The sequence below is a fragment of the Equus przewalskii genome, chromosome 17 (assembly GCF_037783145.1).
Source record: "Equus przewalskii isolate Varuska chromosome 17, EquPr2, whole genome shotgun sequence".
Taxonomy (NCBI): Eukaryota; Metazoa; Chordata; class Mammalia; order Perissodactyla; family Equidae; genus Equus; species Equus przewalskii.
Genome location: NC_091847.1, coordinates 25430252 through 25445908, shown reverse-complemented (window position 1 = coordinate 25445908; position 15657 = coordinate 25430252). Strand labels below are relative to the sequence as shown.

The window sequence follows — 15657 nt, the reverse complement described above, 5'->3', positions numbered from 1 at the left end:
AGTAATTTAAGTTTCAGTAAGTATGATATAAAAATTACTCTCAAAATTCTTAAAACCATCACCAAATTGTTCCATGTCATAGAATATATGACATTAAAATTTCTCTTAAACTCTGTCAAGATGTGATGGAAAACAAGAGAAGCCAGAGAATAAAAGAAAGATCAAGTTTGATTTTCTTAACCCTTGCCTTATCCTTTGGATTGAAAGCACCTCTCTCCTTGGACATCACAGATAAGTGGACTTGTCCCCAAATAAATACATATACTATATAAATGTGTCTTTGAAAACATAGGGTAAAGTTCATGCCACTCTTTGTCTTATTCTCAACCACATATTGCATGTATATAGTACTTGGAATTTTTGCTCAAGGATATTTCCAAACACCTAATTTATTCATTCATTCCACAAATTTTTATCGAAAATTCCCTATATCTCAGATATTTCCTAGGCGACAAAGGTATAGCAGTAAAGAAGCCTGACAAGTCTTTTGTTCTCATAGAGATTATGCTCTTGAGAGAGAGAAGGACCATAAAAAATAAAGAAATCATATAAAATGCTTATATAATACATGCTAAGACCACAATAAGGCAGAAACAGGTGACAGAAACTGACTAGGATGCTAATTATATGTGGTAGAAACAACATGACACAGTTTCTATTTAACTATAATGATTTTATTTTTCTATCATCAAAGAAACAAATGGACACATTTTATTTGATTTTGTAGATTTTCCAAAAGGATCATATTTTCTCTGGTCCCTAAAGAGATAACTTCACTGACTTAAGAGTTGATGCTATATTTGGGCTTTGATAAATACTTAATTTGAAAGTTACTATTTTGCACTGCATTGCCATATCTTTGTTAAAAAGATTATTATAGCGTTATGTGCCATGTGGATTGTTGTTTTGTGTATACGAAGTTACCTCCCCCCCGCAAAAAAATCTGCAAAAGTGTTTGGAAGATTAAGTAAATCTGCACAATTACCTCTTTCAGACAATTTATTTCTTAACCAAGTGTTTCCATTTTTGCATTAACTACCAGTAAAATAAAGCAAAATTTCATTGCCACCTTATATGTCGCAGCAAGTTAGTGTCACAGCTAGACTCTTGATTATCCTTTAATGTATGTTCTGTAATATCACAGTTTCTAAAGCTAAGTTGATCTTACTTCTGATAAAAAGCCATTGCTTGAAAGCATATACTGTATTTCATTGACTTTAAGGTACCATTGACTCTAAGATGCACTCTTACCTCTAAAAAAGATGCTGCCAATTAAACTAGAATTCAAGGCTTGTCACATATTTTATACTTTTAGACTGAAAGAGCTTTTTTAGACTTAAGCAGACATAGTTTTACCTTTTATCAATCTTATGCATTCATATAAGGAAAGTATAATCAAAGTAAATTGGTTGAGTTGTTTCTGAAAATTTTATACAGCCTACAAGTTTTCTGGGAATTTTTTAATTCAGTCATTAATATCACCCTCAAGAACATTGATGATACAGCATTTCTTAAAATCTTAGACAGAAGAATTAAAACTCATTAGCAATGGGCTCTTAAGACAAATTTGCAATTATCAAGATCTAGCTTACTTTTAAGCGCCATATCAAGAATTTTGCTAAGCACCGTCTCAGTCGATGTCTTTATTGGTGGTGTCTAAGAGTTTAAAACAATGTTCCAGTATTATCTCTGGTCTTTCCTACAAGCCACTGCCATTTTTCTGCAAGTTTTTATCTGGCATTTTCATGGTTGCCCATGCACAGGCAATGGCAACTATGCCACAATTGCAACTAGGCTGTTTTGAGACATTATTGATTTCAATACATATTCGTTGCAATGATGTTAAAATGCAAAACACCAGTGTCTTGTGATTGACGAAACAGAGTAATACAGTAAGCATATTCAAGTACCACTAAGAAGTCAGGTGATAGCTTTATGGGATTTCCTTTGTATGTCACTTGTTCCCTTTCTCTTGCAGCTTCTCTTTTTATCTTTAATTTTGGACATTCAAATTATAATGTGTCTTGGTGTGGGCCTCTTTGGGTTTATCTTCTTTGGTGCTCTCTGTGCTTCCTGTACTTGGATGTCTGTTTCCTTCCTTATGTTAGGAATGTTTTCAGCTATTATTTCTTCAAACTGATTCTCTGCCCCTTTGTCTCTCTCTCCTCCTTCTAGGACACCTATAATACAAATTTTAATGTGCTTGATATTGTCTCAGAGTTCCCTTAGACTGTTTTCATTCATTTTTCTCTTATCTGTTCAGCTTGGGTGATCTCCTCTAGTCTTTTGTCCAGCTCGCTGATCTATTCTTCCGTATCATCTACTCTGCTAATGAGTCCCTTCAGTGAATTTTTCATTTCCAGTATTGTATTCTTCATTTCTGATTGATTCTTTTTTATATTTTCCAGTTCTTTGTTGATGTTCTCACTGTGTTCATCAAGTCTTCTCCCAAGGTCGGTGAGCATCATTATGACTTTTTGGTTGAACTCTTGTCAGCTAGATTGCTTATTTCTGTTTCACTTAGTTTTTTTTCTGAGATTTTTTCCTGTTCCCTTGCTTGGAATGTATTCCTTTGCCTCTTCATTTTGTCTCTTTCTCTGTGCTTATATCTATGTATTAGGTGGGTCAGCTTTGTCTCCTGATCTTAGAGAAGCGACCTTATTTAAGAGATGCCTTTTGAGGCCCAGCAATGTGCTTCCCTCTCGCCACTAGTCTTAATGTTCCAGGAATGACCTCTGTGTGGGCTATGTGTGTCCTTTTGCTGCCACAGGGTTGCTCATACTGCAGATGCTCAGGGGCTCTAGACTTTCCCCCAGACTGGCTGTTTGTAAATGGGGTTTGGGGAGTCCCAGAGCAGTTTGTGGCAAAGTCTAATAGTGCACTACTGTTGCAGTTTTCTGTTAAGTGAGCAGGAGCCCAGTGTGGCTGGTTGTTAGGCTCAGGGGTTTACAATTGCTATAGGCCTCAGGCCTACAAGGCTGTTGTCAACTTTCTCAGGATTACAGCTGAATGGGGACTTCCCCAGACATAGGAGAACCCAGTTGTTTCAGGCTTTGGAAGGCAGGCCTGGTTCCCTATAAGGCTGTTTGAGAAGTTCATGTCTTCTGCCACTGATAAACCCACCTCCCACCTGTTCACACACACCATCAACACAGTCCTGGCTGGTGCACATGTCACAGTCCCCTGGATTGTAACCAGTTGCCCCACTGCAGAGGTCCAAAAACTCTCCAGCAACACTCTCCACACTCCACCTGCTCCTCACACAGGCTCTGCTGCATAGAGGCAGACAAACTCACCTACCCGCACAAGGTCAAGGCACTCAGTCTATGAAAGCTGACAAGAAGCCTGAGGACTTGCTGTTGGGTGGGGCCAGTCCCTAGGGTGTGCTACCTGCCCTGGCTGAGCTGGATTAAATCAGTGCTCTAGTGCATGTGGCAGATCCCTGGGCTAACAGGCCAGGGGAAGAACTCCAATGGAGTCTGCCAGTGTCTGTGTCAGCAGACTTGTACCAGGTCACAACAATGGCTTCCACCAATGTTTCAGTCCCTGGAGAGGTCTCACGTGTCACCAAAATGCACCCAGCGGCTAACAGGTGAGTCTCTTTTCATCAAAGTACTGTGTTCCTTTCTTTCTGGTGATTTTAGCTTGCTTTCTGAGATGGGTGAATTTGTGCATGGGCTCTTTAAGAGGTAGGTTTTTCTTCTTGTGTCCAATAGCTTTTCTGGGGATGTTCCCTGTTGCAGTTAATAGCTTGTGAAGGCAAATATTTTGACATTCATCTCAGTTGTGTTGAGTCTGAAGTATGCTTACAGCAGTAATGCTCCCCCATTAAGGTACCCTGATTGTTCAGGGAAAGGTGTGTACCTTAAGTTTGCTCCCTGCCAGCTGGTAGTGAAACTCTGCAGCTCACAAAGGTGGTTTTTCCTCTCCAGGAGGAATTTCTGCCTCTTCTGCTTCAGTCAGGGCTATCCCTAGTTGTGGTGATTATTTTTGTACAGTTTTCAGTTCTCTCTCAGGGGTAATTTTTCCAAGAATACTTGTAACTTGGTTGCGTTCATGAGAGGAGCTGAGTTCAGAATCTACCTATGCCACCATCTTGACAAGATCCTGGCAGCTCTCCTTTTTCTGTCTTCACACTCTTGTTTCTATTTCAATTTTCAGTTTTTCAAGCATCTTCTAATTCTCACTCTTTTCTTTACGCACCTTGATGCCATCATTAAGATAACATCCAGGTCTTGTTTTAGTTTTCTCCCTGCTTCACCATAGGAACATTCTTCTATGTTGTCTTCAACATGAAATTTGTTTCAAAAACATATTTTATTTGCATCTATTATTCCCAGAAAAAAATGTATTTTTTTTCTTACTTCCTATGATTTCTTTTAACAGCTGTTAGTTGAGAAAGAAGACAGAGAAGCAAAGGAAGTGAACTGCAGGGAAAAGGTTTGAACAGAAAGCAAGTAAGTTATTTCATGCCTTATAAGTATTTAACAGAGGTGAAAAGATCAGTTCTTTCTACCCTTAGAAGGTTTCCATTTCTATTGTTATAAAGTGAATCCTGTCTCTCCCATTTCTGTTTCATTCACATATTAACTACCTGGGAACTGTATGTGTTACTTCTGCTCTGCCCTGGGTCACTTAAATCAGTTTTTGTAAAGCAAAAGAAATGTTCTCAGATTGTAATCTCTTGAAGGACAAAGGGCATATCTTGTAGTTTTCTTTGTTCAGTTCCTGCAACAGTATTCTGCTGGTGAGGATTTTCTTTGATTCCTACTTCTTCAGAGTAAATAGTGGTTATTGAGTCACCAGAATTTTCTCCTCTCCTTCTATTGTGATGTACCCAAATACCAAGGCCTCTATTCATACTGTTACTGGAAAACATTCTGAACAAATAATACTTTTAAGTCTCCTTGCTGCCTCTATGAATTTAATACTAACATTCATGTAAGGATGACAGGCAAAAGACTTTATGAATGTCAAATAGTTTTATCCAAATTTATGAACTATATTGTGTTGGGATTTCCATGGAGCTATTTATCCATCAAACTGCTCTAAAAACTATATTTATACTATTCTCAAATCCAAAACTTATATAGAAAAAATTCAAATATTCTGCTTTTTATGAGGAGCCATATAAATAAAATTTTTCTATGTCTTTGGAATTGATCCCTCTGAAAAAAGTTAAAAAGCACACATTTTTTGTGTGTGTTCCAGCATATGACTTGCTTAAATACCAAAAGTAAATTCCTATTGATGCGGGCTCAGTGAGCCAAGGAGTGGAAAGAAAGATTTCTTGGACTCTCAAGGTCTGACAGTAGTGCTCTTTTATTTAGAGAATAATGTGGAATAGCGTGGGGACAGGACCCATGGGCAGTAAGAGCTGCTGCAAAACATGGGTTGAGGGTAGGGCTAAATTTAAGTCATAGGTATGTGAGCTATGTCTTTACAAGATAAAGGAAAGGAGATGTTAAAAAGCCATTAAAATGGTATCAGTGCAGGTGGGGTCTGGTTATTGGGTGGTCTTATAACTTTGGATAAGAATCAGACTGGATTAAATCAAGACGTCCTATGATCCCCAGAGGATGTTTGTGGTGGGGGGAGTCAGCTACATGAGGTTACCAGACAAGCACAATAAACAAGACTAAAGTCCTTGCTGTCCCCATTAAGAGTTTCTAGAGATAAGGTCATCCCCTCTTCCTCCTGGTGCAAAGAGGGAGACACCCCACGATGGAAATGTCTCTCATCAAAGGGCAAGCAAATTCCACTCCTCAGAGCCTCCTTCTCATGTGCAGTTTTTAAAAGTAACCAGCCCAAAATAATCCTCATCACTATGTTTAATGAAAGTAATTTCTATCAATAAAAATAGCCCAATTCTTAGATGGTAGGAAACCTATGCATAATCAATTTGCAAAATGGAATAATAGATGAGAAGGATCTCAGGAAATTAATAGGAGGTTAACCATTTCTTCTCTGTTCCATATTTCCTTTTTCCTTTAAAGAAATTTCTTTTTTAACACACATTTCCCCCTCCACCCAACAGATCATAAAAATGAACAAGTTATTTTAGGTAAACAAGCAATCTACCTGGAGATAATCTCATCAGTACTGGAAATACAACCTAGAACAGTGGTTCTCAAAGTTTAGCATGCATCAGGGTTACCAGAAAGGCTTGAAAAGACACGGATTTCTGATCACCACCCAGAGGTTCTAATTCAGTGAGGTCTGAGGCTGGGTCTGAGAATTTCCATTTTTACCACATTCTCAGGTGATGCTGCTGTTACCAGTCCAGGAACCACATTAAGAATCACTGACTGAGAGCAGTTCTGAGCTTAGGCAAGGTCAGTAAGATTCCCTTTACTAAGAATTTGGAATTGGGGAATGTCATCAGTTATCTGTGCATAAAATCTATGAATTTGGGGCGAAAGTGGCCATGTTGGGTCATGTTCAACTAGAGAAAGTCATTTTTGCAGATAGAGGAATAAATCAGATATTCACCAAGCAAAGCACAAAGCAGAGACGATATAGCTTCAGAAAAAAGAGAAATGGAGAAAGCCTCTCTTTGAATAATTTTCTAATTTCTAGTTCCAATCACTAGGTATGTCTGGGTGTTTTTCTTATTGTTGGGTTCTGAAAGATGTCCTTTTTAACTTTCTAATAAATGCCAAATTTTCTTTTTTACCCTCAACTGTTCTGTAAGGCACACAAACTCATTTAATAAAATTATTGCTGAATGAAACTAAGAATTTTTTTTTCTGGAATAAAGTTATAAACATAATAATTGAGTTGTATATATATTTTAACAATAGCACTGACATAACCTTTGCCAGTGTTTATAACTCTAGCAGAAGACCAAAATTTTTCACTGATCACCCTGCCTAAAACAGCATATAGCAGTATATTATAGATTTATTTGTATTTTGGAGACTGTCTTCACCTTTAGAATAAGAATAGGGAACTTCATTTGATTTGCTGCTGTATCCCCCATACTTGAAACAATGATAAATAAATGAGTAACTAAATGAATAAAAGATAACAATATCTTTTTTGAGAAATATTATTCCTTTAAAGTGTTGGCTGAACCCATTAGTTGCTTTTGTGTTATGCAAGTCCTGAAAAATTAATCACGTTTTCATTTTCTCAGGACTTTAAGTGAAATCACCAGATGTTATGCAGCACGTCACAACAGGTCAGAATGGTCAGGTCAGAGTTACACAGATAAAGATCACAGAGATTATCTATGTCAGCAATTATTTAGGGAGAAGTCAACAAGGAGGAAAAGCTAAAACATGGTAGAAATCTGTGGCATTAGGAGCTTTGTCTCCCTAACGACCAATTGCAGAATCTCAATGGCAAATGACAGCTTTTATTCTCATGATAATAAGCCTGTGAGTTGACAACTTCATGCTACAGGTGCACATGTGTGTTGGGATGGTCCCAATCCACGCATGTTCACTCTGAGTTCCCAGACTAGAGGGGTAGAAACCAATTGGGGCATGATTTTCTTCTGGTAGCATTCAGGAGCTCCCCTTGGGGCTGGTAGGTATGTGATTTTCCATAAGGCCTGGGCTCATTACTTTAATGCTGTAACTTACATCACATCCTATGGATCAAAAGGAAGCACATGTCTATGCCTAACTTCTACGGACCACAGAAATATACTTCCTATGCAGAGGTCATAGGGGAATGAATTTTTGTTGAATAACATACTAATCTACTTCAAGTGCCACTGGGGAACAAATGAATTGCTAAAACTCCTAGTAAATCCAAGGCAAATATTTTCCTCTGATAATTAAACCGGAGCTGGAACCCAAATGCTTCTGGGAAGTATTGTTCAGTCCCTAATTACATTGAAGGATGTAACACGTAAAGGATTGTATTAATCGGGGTTCAGTTAGGGATGCAAATAACCCCAGTAATCCAGAGGAAATTTAATGTGGAGACTTGGGTATACATGTATTGGAAGGATGTGAAGGGCAAAAGGAAGGAAGGGTAGTGTCATAGAAGTAAGAAGAGTATATTATAATACTCAAAGATCAAAAGCTGCAAAAGTCCTTGTACTCAAGTCCTGCTGCTATTCTGTTGCAAACTCTTGTAGTTTTATCCACCAAAGAAGTATAAGCTCTTTGAGGACGGATCCTGAACAGGTAGCTGCTTTTAGCAGATTGCTGAGGTCCAATATCACAGAACTTCTCTGAATCTCTAGCAGTTTTCAACAGCTAGCAGATTGAAGGAGCCAGAGGTAGGAAGCTTCTCCTTTCCTCTCACTTTCTGATCTTCTGTTTGACCTCCTAATGGTAAGAACTCATCAAAAAGCCAACTGTCAAAGGGACCTGGGAAATATGATGTGCTGACCCCAAGACTTCTGAAATATAGAGCAGAGCCAGGAAGGGTGGAGTTTGGAGGCCCACAGCAAACAGGCAAATGGTCCACACAGAGGACTGTTATCTTGTGGCTAGAGGAAGACACAGGGTTTCTTCAGGAATACTTAAGGAGAGGAAAGAAAAATGACAGAATATAAAAATGATGAGACAGTATCTGTTGCCCTGGCAGACAGTTGAACAAGGTTTGATCGCTGATTTAAAAAAATAAAAAAGGCAGACTCAAGTGAGAAGTTGAAAGAATTCAGAAAATGAACTGCACTATGAGACCCCAGGAATGAACCTCGGTGTTTCAGGGTCAACACGATACTGTGGATGAAATACAGCACTTGCAGAGACTTCAAGGACTGGCAATGAGTTCAGGCGCAATGCAGCTCAATGCCAGAGAAGAACGCCAGAGTAGAAAAAATTATACCAGAAAAGTCATGACACACGCGAGATACTATTAACCTTTCTATTCTCTACAATAACGGATGGGGAGAGCAGGGATTTCAGAAGGGATGAATTTCTTGCTTAAACTGATGAAAGTTTAAAGCCAATAGAGATTAATGCTTAATATGATATAGTGTTGTTATAACCTAGTGAAATCTGAGACAGTTTACAAAATGGTAGACCTTAAGAGATGGAATGAAACTAGTCTATCCAATCTAAACTTTATTTCCTATGACTTACAAAAGGAGATATATTTGTGGTGGAGTACGTGCACAAATACACACAAACACGACTTTGAAAAAAAGTTTTTATGAGAAAACATTTATCCTTACCATGTGATGCACTTTAAGATTTCTATTTTATCTATTCTATATTATTTTGTTTTGTAAAACAGTGCTTGTTGTGACCCATTCAATTGACTTCAGGACCACTAAAAGAGGTGTACCAGTTCCCTTTAAGCTTGAAAAACACTGCTCACATCTAATTCTCACCTTATAGTTTAGAAAACTGAGACTCAGTTTGAGCAGTAACTCTCTACCAATTTCTTAATGTTCCTTATGCACACGGTTGCATCATATTGTTTATAGTCAGAAAGTCCTTGGGAAACAAGGTAATAGTTAGTTAAATTGTATTCAACAGCACAAGATTTTTCCTCTATATTCTTAGCAAAATATTTCACAATGACCGCAATTATGTATTTGAACCACACCGCTTCATGGGTTTCTATTACCTCCCCAATGCAATTGTTAGAGGACACAGCCGTCTGCAAGACTTCTCTTTGTCTCCTACAGTAATAACGTGATTCTAAGCAAAGAATTCTAGGGCTCAATAAAGGTATATTTAATTGAGTAATAGGAAAAGAATTACAGAGACTAAATTTTTAAATTCATACGCTTTTCAGTGATAGCCGATAGGCTGGTGTTGCCCTTCCAAAAATAAAATATAAATCACAGGGTTTTCTCGATAACGTGGAGACCAAACTTTTCATTTCCCTACTCAGTATAAACTGATGTCACAGTGAGTCAAAATATTCTGGAGGTGGAGTCCATTACTATTAACAAAAAGCTTTTCCAGATTTATAAGAACAGAATTTGGAATAGGCGAGGCTTCTGACAATATGACCAGCTCACATTTTCTCCGATCAGTAGAGAGCTGGTGTACCTTAACAGCTTAATACTTATTCAAGATCCATGTTCTGTTAAAGTGTTTGGATTTCAGGAAGAAAACAAACAGGTAGGCTGATTTTATATGAAAAGGGAAGAAAACAATCTCCACAGAGACTGTCACTTCTGCTTTTCTATCAAATAGAATTTTTATAGCTCTGGCATAAACCCTTGAAAAGCTGGGATTTTAATAGAAATGCCAATGTAGTTTTAAATATAGCACCCCTGGGCTATGCTTCTATTACAGGGAAATTCAATGGCTCTCATGGCAACTGAATATTGGAAATACCTATGGTGGTGTTCCAGTCAGTGTTTAGCTATTTGATAATCTTTCTTTTGATAGGAAATGTATTTGTCACAGTTTACATTTGTCAAGTACTGAATAATTTTAAAAGTTGCTAGAATCATTTTAAGTCTATGTACTTAAAACTACTACTTATGCAAATGTAAGTTTTAAAGAAATAAATATGGTGAAATGTATTTATTACACATGAACTATAATTCTTCATATGTGGTCAGCACGATGTAGTACGAAGAATACTGCACTCTGAGAAAGAAAACATGATTGCTAGAATGAAATTTGACATACACTGTATGTGAGATAGTGGCAGATCACTTCAGCAATTCAGATCTCAGTGTTCCGTCAGCAGAATGGGAACAATAATGGCATTCTTAAATGGTTATTGTGCAAGTCAAATGAAACATAAGTGAGGAGTGATTTTTAAGTATAGAAAGTGGCTTAACAATGGAGGGACATATTTTTTACACATATTCTTATTTTAAAATATATAATCATTGTACATATTACAATACATTGTAAAATAGAAAATATAAAAAAGTTATAGACATCACTAATCATATACATGAAAAACATCAGTTTAGTATTTATAAATATTGCTATTTCTTTCTTTATGTAATTATTCTTTTATTATATGTTTAAATTACATCTAATTGTTTTTTCTTTTTTTTTGGTCAGGAGGGTTAGCCCTGAGCTAACGTTTATTGCCTATCTTCTTTTTGGTGCTTGAGGAAGACAGTCCCTGAGCTGTCATCTGTGGCACCCTTCCTCTATTTTGTATGTGAGATGCCGCCATAGCATGGCTTGATGGTTGGTGTGTAGGGCTGTGCCTGGGATCTGAACCTGCGAACCCTGGGCCACCAAAGCAGAGTGCGTGAACTTAACCACTGCACCACGGGGGTGGACCCTACATCTAACTTTTGATTGTTTTTGTCTTTACCATAAAAACTTTTGTAAATGAGTATATGTGTATACACATACGTATGCGTGTGTATACACATATAATTATTTCTTTAAGAAAATACTTGAAGCAGATTTATTAAGTTATCTTAGTGAAAATATTTACAGTTAATTGCCATCTATAACTTTCTGCTAATTTTTGATCCCACAAGTTCTGGAATTTATCACTTTAAAAAAAATCTTTGATAATTTGATAGTTAAAAAGTAATATTGATCTTTCAATAAGTATGTATTTCCTTACTAGGAAATTAAATATTTAAAAGTAATTATTAGGCATACCCTTAATGTTCTTTCTTCATTTTTCTGTCAGGAAGTTAGTCTCTTTTTTTATTAATTTAAGTTTTTCATTATTTGCTGAGCCTCAGTTTTCTTATCTGGAACATGGGAAGAATAATAATTCATGGAATTTTTAATTATGATAATTAAATGAGATAATATAACCTAGAGTGTAGGGGAAATTATTAGTAGAATGTCAAAGGCAGCATAAACATATAAGAGGTATATCAAATAAGTAGTAGAGGTGGGAGCTTAAATATTAAATTCCACAGCCCATGCTCTTTTCAAAATAGAGCTTTATAAATACAGAATTATGGCAGTGGTCACAATATGCCACTTCACAACATGAATTAATATAATTTTCCTATTTTTCTTTTCTGGAAAGCTATTCAACCAATAAATATTTATTAATCACTTAATGGATCTAGTCATCTTGCTAGGAGCTGAGGCTTTTAAGGGAACACATGTATCTCCATAATTTTAAAATATGTACACATAACTTATATGTCATTCTAATATCAAAAGTGAATTGTTAAATATTCTTCTTTGGGTGAAAGCGTAACCAAGTTCTGATACATTCGTACAAGAGAATACTACTCAGCAATAAAAAAGAACAAACTATTGGGACATGCAACAACTTGGATGGCTCTCAAGGGCATTGTACGGCGTGAAAAAAGCCAATTTCTAAAGATTACTTGCTATGCAATTCCACCTCTATAACATTCTGGAAATCATAAAATTATGGTGATAAGGAACAGATCAGTGGTGGTCAAGGGTTAGGGTTGCGGGAAAGGTGTGACTACATGAGTATAGCAAAAGGAATTTTGTTTGGAGTGAGGGAATATTACTATATCCTGATCGTGGTGGTAGTTATGGATCTATCTATATATGTGATAAAATTGTATGGAACTATACACACACAAAAATCTAGTAAAATCTGAATAAGATCCCTAGATCAGTTAATAGTGTCATGCCAAGGATGGGTGAAGCATGCATGAGAAACTCCGCATTATATTTGCAACTTCTATGTAAATAATCTTTTTAAAAGTCAACTGAATAATTCATAACCATTGTTCAATGCACTTGTCCAGCCTCAAGAGTATCATAATTGATGATGACTGATATGTAGTTAATTACAACAAAACAGGGACCATGAATAATTTTTCACCACTCTATCTCCAATACTTAGCACATTTTCTGGAATGCAGAAGGCACTCGATAAATGCTTGCTAAATGAATAAATAAATGTAAAAAATTTTAATCAGTAAGGTATATCTGAAATAAGAAAGCTAATTGCATATATTAGAATTCTAGATTGTTTCTAACATCTGCCAGTATAAATGTGGTCATCACAAAGAGCATCTTCATTTATACATTTGATCTCCCATCCCATATGGTTTTTATATATTTTCCTTAAGAATCAATTCTCAAAAATGCAATGACTGGGTTAATAATATGTAACTTTATTTGGAGCTTAAAACTAATGAATTGCTTTCTAAAATTCATCAATTTACTTTCCTTAAATATCATAATTTACTGTAACCATTTTATTGAAACTCACCTCTCACTTACCCTTAAATCATATTCTATATCTGAGCCTTACTTTATATCTTCTACTCAGGTATTCCCTCAAATCCTTATCCAAACCTGAATCTCACTGTAGCAGTAGACTTCATGATCAAAGATATGAGGAGAAGCTCCGTCAAGATTACATTGCTCTGTGTGTGTGCTCATGCATATCACACATGGGGCAGTAATTAGAGAACTGTGAAATTCCTTTCTGAAGTCAACTTTAGGAGCGTTTCAACTGAACTACATGTTAAACAATTTACTTGGTGTATCCAATCAGTGTTCTCAACACTGACAAATTCAAATTAAAAATCTTGAGTAAGTTTTGAGGATGAATGCTGTTAATATCATTAATTGAAATGTAGAAACGTCTCATTTTTTAGGTAATTCACTAACCAAGGGTCATCAAGATTAGGATAACATTGTACTTTTCAATATTTGATCATTTGTCTGCACTAACTTCTGAAATTAGATTTTTATACCATTTAATGTAACCCCTTTGCCAAAAAAGCTGCTGTATAAATAAATGCATTAACGTTTTTAGCAATTTAGAAAGAAACTGGTGTACATTAGAAAATTTTAATTTTAAAACCAGCTCATAATTGTTAAAAAACAAATATACCAATTTTTACTTTATATTAAACCATTCTTAACTGAATATGATTTTTACTTAAATCACAGAAACCTTTAGTTATGGAGACCTTATAATTTCAGGAGAAAAATTACTGGAAATAGTATTTAACATTTCTGAGTCATGAACCTGCAGTATCTAAGGCGACTTTTTGTAGCCAGGAGATTTCCATTAGTAGCTTAAAGTGATAGATGAGCACACCAAAATGAATTTCCTAGTAATATATATTAATCTAGGAAGCATTTAAAAGTTAATATTGATACATTTTCCAGTAAGATTGTGTAAGAATTTACCTTTACAAAAACTCATCATTACTCCATTTAATGAGATTTTATAACAAGTAAATTAAACATGTATTTAGTTTATTTTTTCTTTTTTGAGGAAGATTAGCCCTGAGCTAACATCTGCTGCCAATCCCCCTCTTTTTGCTGAGGAAGACTGGCCCTGAGCTAACATCCATGCTCATCTTCCTCTACTTTGTATGTGGGATGTGGTGCATAGGTCTGCACCCAGGACCCGAACTGGTGAACCCGGGCCGCAGAAATGGAAGGTGCGAACTTAAATGCTGCGCCACTGGGCCAGCCCCTGTATTTAGTTTCTCGAATAGTCTATGGAAGGTACACCATTTCTCATTTGTGTTAAAAATATATTTAAAGCACACTTGACTGTTTGGACAGCAATCATGCAACGGTTGAAAGTTAAACTCATTAACTTAAAGCACCAGATTTTGTGGCTGTCTGTGTACACAGGATATACCCACTCAATAATGATAATATGCCTAGCATGAGTTTACTAGTGGTAATCTCAATGATGCACAAAGTTTAATATTACAAAATGAGAATAAAGCTCACAGAAGCTTACTATGGGGAGTCATGCTAACTATCTGCTCAGACTGAGCAAAGCAGTGATTGTCAGTCTGTTATTAAGCGGATTGTCTCAATCGGTTAACATAGATCCCTTCTTGCCACAGACTGTGTTTCTAACTCTGACAACTGGCCTCTCAAAATATGCATTATTAGCCAAAGAAATACTGAGGGTTAGAATGGTTGATAAACTTAAATGAATCAATAATAAAGAAATCGTTCACTATTATTAATATCGTAAGTAAAATAATATTTCAAAACTTTGTTCTATTTGATGACATCATATTACTTGTCATTTTTCTGTATGCAAAATGACATATTAATTTTCTCAACAGGATGATGATATTATTTGAAAATAGTGTAATTGGAATACATAAATTCAAGTTAGCACACAAGAAAGATTTTATTAAATTGGGCATTGGATAATTTCTTCTTTACCAGCTTTTCTCACTTAAAAAAAGAGCCTAAGGACTTAAAGGCATTTGGTTGCTTGATGAATTGAACTTTAAAGAAACTCAGGACCAACAGGTCTCACTGCCAAGTTGTATTTAATCTTTTCAGGCTGAATAGTTTTATCTTTTTTAGATAAAAGGGATTATAAGAATTTTAAATTGCTCCTGCCTATGTAAAATATGAATAATACTACTTATAACCTGACTGCTGTAGAGAGACGTTATGGGGAGGATTGCTGAGGCACTTGTAAGGAGCTCCAAGCTTCTTGGGACAAAAGCTTCACGTACATACTTTTTGCTAATATAAAAATAGTTGAGCACCAATTGTGGCGTAAAAGATGATATGTTGTCAAAATGCTATAATATTAAACTCTACTTCTGATCAGATTTGAGGATTTTGTCTCCTTTTTTCCCATACAAATTCCATATCACTTAACAGACGTTTCCCATTACTACACTCTGATGAATTACTATCTAGTCTCCATTTTATAGGCAAATTTATGCTACCATGTTTTATTGTTATTGTTGTTGGAAGTAACAATAAATAACCATGGCAAAATTGACTTCAATAGTAAAAGGAATTTTCTGACTTATGTAACTAGAAGACTTGATGTAGCATCGTCTTTAGATAACGCTTG

The 15657-nt window shown here is 36.0% G+C and overlaps 1 long non-coding RNA gene across 1 annotated transcript; it reads left to right on the top strand.

The window, feature by feature from the left end:
* Positions 1–203: 203 nt before the first annotated feature.
* On the top strand, positions 204–15396 carry LOC139076698 (uncharacterized). Its single transcript, XR_011528585.1, has 4 exons — positions 204–2453; positions 4387–4457; positions 6263–6335; positions 13126–15396. It is a non-coding gene; the product is annotated as an uncharacterized lncRNA (long non-coding RNA).
* The last annotated feature ends 261 nt before the right edge of the window (positions 15397–15657 follow it).